Below are 5,259 nucleotides of genomic sequence, written 5' to 3'. Positions count from 1 at the left end.
AAAAAAAAAAAAAAAACAGTGCTTCTAGACAGAGAAAGAGAGAGCAAATCTTTCTTCTCCTTGGACAATAAGTCTAAGTTACCCAGTTTGCAGCAGTCGGAAGAATGAGTCTCCCAGGGCTGTGCAAACGCTGGACACTACAGGCGCTGTAGCCCAGCCCCAGGCCGCCAACAGGTGATCTTAAGGCTTGGAGCTTTAGAAACTTTACTTTGGATAACCTTCCCGCTCAGCCTAACAGGCAAGGATTGGCCGAGCCTCTCCCAACCCCGGTGTGCTATGCTGGCTCCAGATTTGGTGCGCACCGGGACAATGTCCGCAATTAACCAAGTATAATGACCAAATGGGCTGCTCCAAGAGCCTGGCCGCTCAGTACTCAAAACGAAAAGGGTGCGACAGGGACGCCGAGCGACAGCGTCAAGGTTACCTGCGAAGTTGAGCGAGACCTGGCTTTAGGCTTAGCGGAGAATCTGTCAGGATCTTCTATGTTGCTCCAGGTCACCCCGGAGACGCGGTGTTTGAAAAGCGGATAGGAGAGTGCGGAACTCCTGCCACCCGCTGGAGCCGAATCCTGCGGGGGGGGGCCCCAAAGACTGTAAGGGACACGGAGGCACTTCAGTGCCACGGGTGGAAGGTACCGGGCTGGTGGAATTGCCAGATGTTCGGAGCGGCTCCAGATGTGTCACAGGGCGGGGGCAGGACTCTCCGCCCCAGCCCCCCAACCCGGAGCTGAGGTCGGTAAACAAACTTGCACCCCCCTTCCCCGTTCCCAGCTGCCTCTAGGAGCCCCTCTCACCTCCCGGAGCTCCCCACCTTCTGCTTCTGGCAGGAGCTACGGACTTCTCGGCCTTTTGTCCCCCTCGCTCGCCTTCTCACACACACCCTCTGTCGCGGGATCCAAATCCCCCCACCCCCTGGATGGCTCGGGCGTGACCTCATCAACCCGCAGACTGCGAGGGTGGGGACCGAGTCCTGGGATGGGGGACAGGACGGAAGAACTGGGGGGAGAACTGAAGAAACCATACAACCCACACCATCCTTCACCCCCACCCCCACCCGAGTCCTCTAGTCCCAGGGTCGTCCAGGCAGTTGCGTTCCGCCAAGGGGAGCTACTCGGAACGCTGCGGAGGAGAGAGGCGAGGAGAGGAGAACGAGAGGGCCACTTTAGTTTGCTTCCCCAGGAGTGGGTGCCCTATTAATAAATAAGGAGGTCTCTTGGGCTCAGTCGCCTCCCTCCCTACCCAGAGGGTCCCTGTTTAACATTTGCCGTGGCCACTGCTCACCTTTGGGACGCTCTCCCTGCGCTCCCGGCGCGCTCCCGCAGCCTCGGCAGTCCTGAGGAGTAGCGAGTGCTGTCTCCCGCCGGCGGGAGCGCCGAGGACGGCTTCTTCCAGACGAGGCTCAGCAGGGAACCGGGGATCTTGGCAAGCCGGGCGCGGACGCCGCGCTTGTCGGTTGTGCTCCGCTCTGTGGCCTGCGCCCGCGGATCTCCGGAGCTCTCTCCTAGCCCGGCACGATCTGCGGCGCCGGCCGGCCCAAGCGCTTTATAAGGCGCGGACCGCCGCTTTGATCCGCCCACGTCAGCGCGCCGAATCCCCACCCGGTGGCTCGCGCGGGGCGGGGGCGGGGTCCCCGTGACGCCTCGGACCCGCGGCGCCCGCCCGGCGCTCCGGGACACTTTGCACCCTATTGCCGTACGGAAGGGAATTTGCTCGCCACGGTTAGTGTTGAAAGCATGCCTGTTGTGTGCCAGCGGCGCGCCGGGCGCAGGGAAGGCCCACCTCCGAAGCCCGAGATAACCAGCAAAGAGACTGAACCAGCCAGAGGGTCTGACCTGAATCAGAGTGCGGAGGCCAGCGTTACTAAAGGCGTTTGCTGCTTACGTGCTTCGGGAGTTGGGGGGGTCTTGAGCCTTGCGCTTCTGCTGTGGTCCTGATCCTAGAAGGTTCATTGGGCCATCTTTCTAGGCATCTCAGAGGGGCGCTCACCTCTAAAAAGTGCTAGGGCTCTGCTATCAGAAGTGCATCACAAAGTGGCTCCAGGTAGGCTGTGTCTTATATCCCTGCTTGGTTGCAGGGGACTCTTGTGGGCAAACTCAGCGGGCCATAGGGTCGTGCTCGGTCCCAACAGAGGATTAGGTTTCAGAAGCTAACCGGCACTGGAGAGAACTTCCCCTGAGTGCAGTCCTGTCTGAGTTGCTCCTGCTTCCACCCCGTACCCCTTCAATTGTTCTTCCTTGATTAGACCCGAGGTCAGCCTTATTTTCCTCGGTTTCTAACTATCCATCAGATGCTGTGGTTCTACCAGTTTCTGTCTTCCTCGTTCTAGGGTTATCGACATCAGAATGTGCTCAGGGTTTATCTAGCTCATTAGTAGAAAGGGAAACGGAGGCAAGGAGAAGGGGCTTCCCTAAGATCTCCCAAGCTGTCTGCTACCTTTCTCCTACTCTTTGTAACTGCTGATAAAGTGCTCACCAGCTCCCCCCAACACACACACACACACACACACACACACACACACACACAAGGGAGGGAGGGAGAGAGAGAGAGAGAGAGAGAGAGAGAGAGAGAGAGAGAGAGAACCACAATCCACAATGGCCCTGCCACCTCTGGCTGCCAGCCCTCTAGCACACTGGGCTGGGGCATATCATCACAATGGTTATAAACACATTCCAGGGGATATCTTTATACATCACATGCCCATATATTCAGTAGCACATAGGTGTGCAGTAGTCATATACATGCCATTAGGTTGCTACTCAACACACAGACTGCCCACAAACAGTTCATTCACAAACATACAACTTTCCACACGCAGCATGCAGCCCACATACACAAACAAGAAAAGCCTATGAACACAAGCACACAACGCTTGGCCATCATCATTGACCAGCCCAGGGCACTAAGTCAGTCCCATTATAAAAACTATGGGATGACAGAGGGGCACTCAGGAGCCCAGGGAAGGGTAAGACTTTCCCTCAGAAGGCTGGGGACAAAGGCGAAGGCGGCCAAGGGCTGACTTGCCACCAGAGACACCTCAGAGCCATTCTAGGTCAACAGCACCTAAACATTTTCATGAATAGTACTTGCCTGATATCTTCAGCTTCCTGTTAAATGGACATGGAGAGCAATTAGGAATCACAATATAGACCTTGGATTCCAGTCCAGCACCGCAGCGGACACCTGTAACCCTGGCACCTAGGGAGTCAATCACCCGGAAGTAGAGGCTAGAGTGGGCTACAGTGAGTAAGCCCCTGTTGCAGAAATGCAGTTGTCAACAACAAAGTCCATTTGGGATTCCAGTAGAATCTTCCTGGTTCCGTTTTCAGCTGTGTGATCTTGAGTGAGTTGCTGAAATTCTCCTGTACTTAGTTTTCTTACCCATAAAATAGGAATAATACAACCCTACAAAATCATCTATATTCTCCATGGTCAGGATTAATGCCCCAGACTTTGGACAAGGCTCAAAAGGAAGTTGCTGGAAAGCACTAAGCTAGTCCCCAGGCCCGTGCTCAGAGTCAGTATGGCACTGGCTGCAGAAATCATGGAGGAGGAAGAGGAGAGTGAGTTCCCTTGACTCAGTAGGGACTGATGGAGGCCATGAGCCAGTGCTAGGACTCCTGTAGCCCAGCTGTGGCCCCTCCCAACTGCTCACCCCTTCCTGGTGGGGGAAGAACAGGGCACAGCTCAGGTAGAGCACATCAATCTAAGTGGGATGAAGCAGTGCTAAGGGAGAGATGTCAAAACCTTGGACTGAGAGTCAGAGGGGATCTGGACCAAGTCCACCCTGCCTGCAGCCCAGTCTCCCATCCCTATGAAAATAAGTATTTTAGAAGGGGTTCCCTTGGATGCTTGAGGGGTTATCATCTTTAGGGCCAGTTAACTTTTCTCCTTCCTTTTCATTCCCCTTCCCTGCCCAGGTCTCCTCAAAGGTCACTGTCTAGAAGGCCTGTGCTGGACACCTAGGTTCTGAGCTCTAATTCAATGGGGGACACGACTTCCAACAGGGCAGGGCAGGGCAGGACAAGGTGTCATACTCTTGCTGCTAGGAGCACTTATGCTGCCCTTCTCTGTCACCAGGGTGATATTGGTTATCTGATCAGTCAAGTCCACCTTGCAGAGAGCTTGCTGCTGTTCACAGCTTTTCAGTGCCACCCTGTATGTGCCTTGCCCAGAGGCACCAGCTGTAGTTCAATCTGTCATGCTGACCTCCTCCCCGCAACATACACACACACTGACCCCTCTATTCACTTCCGCTAAAGCCTTGGAGCCGGTGGAGGCTGGATGGCTGTTTCCAGGACAGCGGATAGAAGCCAGGAGAGCTGGTTGCCTGCTGAACTCAGTGCTGGTTTGCTCTGCTTGCTCTCTCTGAGCCCCATCCATAGGGAGGGTTGAGCTAGATAACCTCCAAGGGCCTCTCCAGCTCTAGAACCCAAGTCCTGACTCTGGTCTATAGCAAAAGATGAACCAGGGATGGGAGAGAAGAAAGTGGAGGTGGGGGTTGGGGAAGGCAAGGAAAGGACACAGTTATTCTTTCTCTCCTGACTCCTAGGAATTCCTGTTCTCAAGCCCGGATGGGCATGGCAGGCACCTTCACTGGCTTTTCTCAGAGGGACAAAGGCCTGCCTAGGGGGCAAAGGAGCATACCTCTGAGCAGAGGGGTTCAGCTTAGCTTGCCCCAGAGACCAAACCTTCTAGACAAAGGAGAGGCACACTCAGTAGCCACGGTGTCACCAAAGCCCTCTGGGCCTAGGGTTCATGCTGGTGTCCTCTGCTTACCCACTGTGGGACTCTGAAGAAGTCATTCAACCACCACGACCTTTGCTTTCATCATTTGCACAACAGGAAAAACAGCAACCAGCTCATTCTTAAGGCTTCTGCAAGATAATCAAGTAGGAAGCATGTGTATGTTCCTATATGTGTGTGCGACCCACTGCATACAATACACATCCCGGATCCGTCCAGTGTCCCTGTCTCAGAGGTAGTCGTTGCTCTTCGACCAAGCCCACCCAGCCCCAGGCCTACAGAGAGGTTGTGCAAGAGGCTTGCAAACCTGGTTCTGCCCACTGCCTGGGAGGGGCCTATCCTCCTCCTCTTCAGGGCCACAGGGGAGGTGTTATTATTCTCTAGCACCCCAGGATAGGGTGGGGAGAGGTTGCTTTCCTGGGTGCACATAACAAAACACTGCCCGTCACTTCTGCTGAGGCGTCACTTCTGAAAGGCCACTTTCAGCCCTCATTGTTGAATGGCCATGGTAGCTGCT

At 55.1% G+C, this 5,259-nt stretch overlaps 1 protein-coding gene across 3 annotated transcripts in view; it reads right to left on the bottom strand.

Moving 5' to 3' along the window:
* Wnt11 (Wnt family member 11) overlaps positions 1-1,524 on the bottom strand; it is an 18,598-nt gene extending 17,074 nt beyond the window's left edge. Inside the window, exons 1-2 of one of the 3 annotated variants that reach the window (XM_031387479.1) lie at positions 1,281-1,524; positions 425-568 (exon numbers count right to left, since the gene is read on the bottom strand). The gene's annotated coding sequence lies outside the window, so the exon portion shown is untranslated. Of the gene's footprint in view, positions 1-424; positions 984-1,280 lie in introns of those variants that run through there. The other 2 variants (XM_031387477.1, XM_031387478.1) reach the window with 2 other exon arrangements.
* Between the last annotated feature and the right edge of the window lie 3,735 nt (positions 1,525-5,259).

Source organism: Mastomys coucha, unplaced genomic scaffold, assembly GCF_008632895.1.
Source record: "Mastomys coucha isolate ucsf_1 unplaced genomic scaffold, UCSF_Mcou_1 pScaffold21, whole genome shotgun sequence".
Taxonomy (NCBI): Eukaryota; Metazoa; Chordata; class Mammalia; order Rodentia; family Muridae; genus Mastomys; species Mastomys coucha.
The sequence above is the reverse complement of the archived record's forward strand: the minus strand, read 5'-3'. Positions and strand labels throughout refer to the sequence as shown.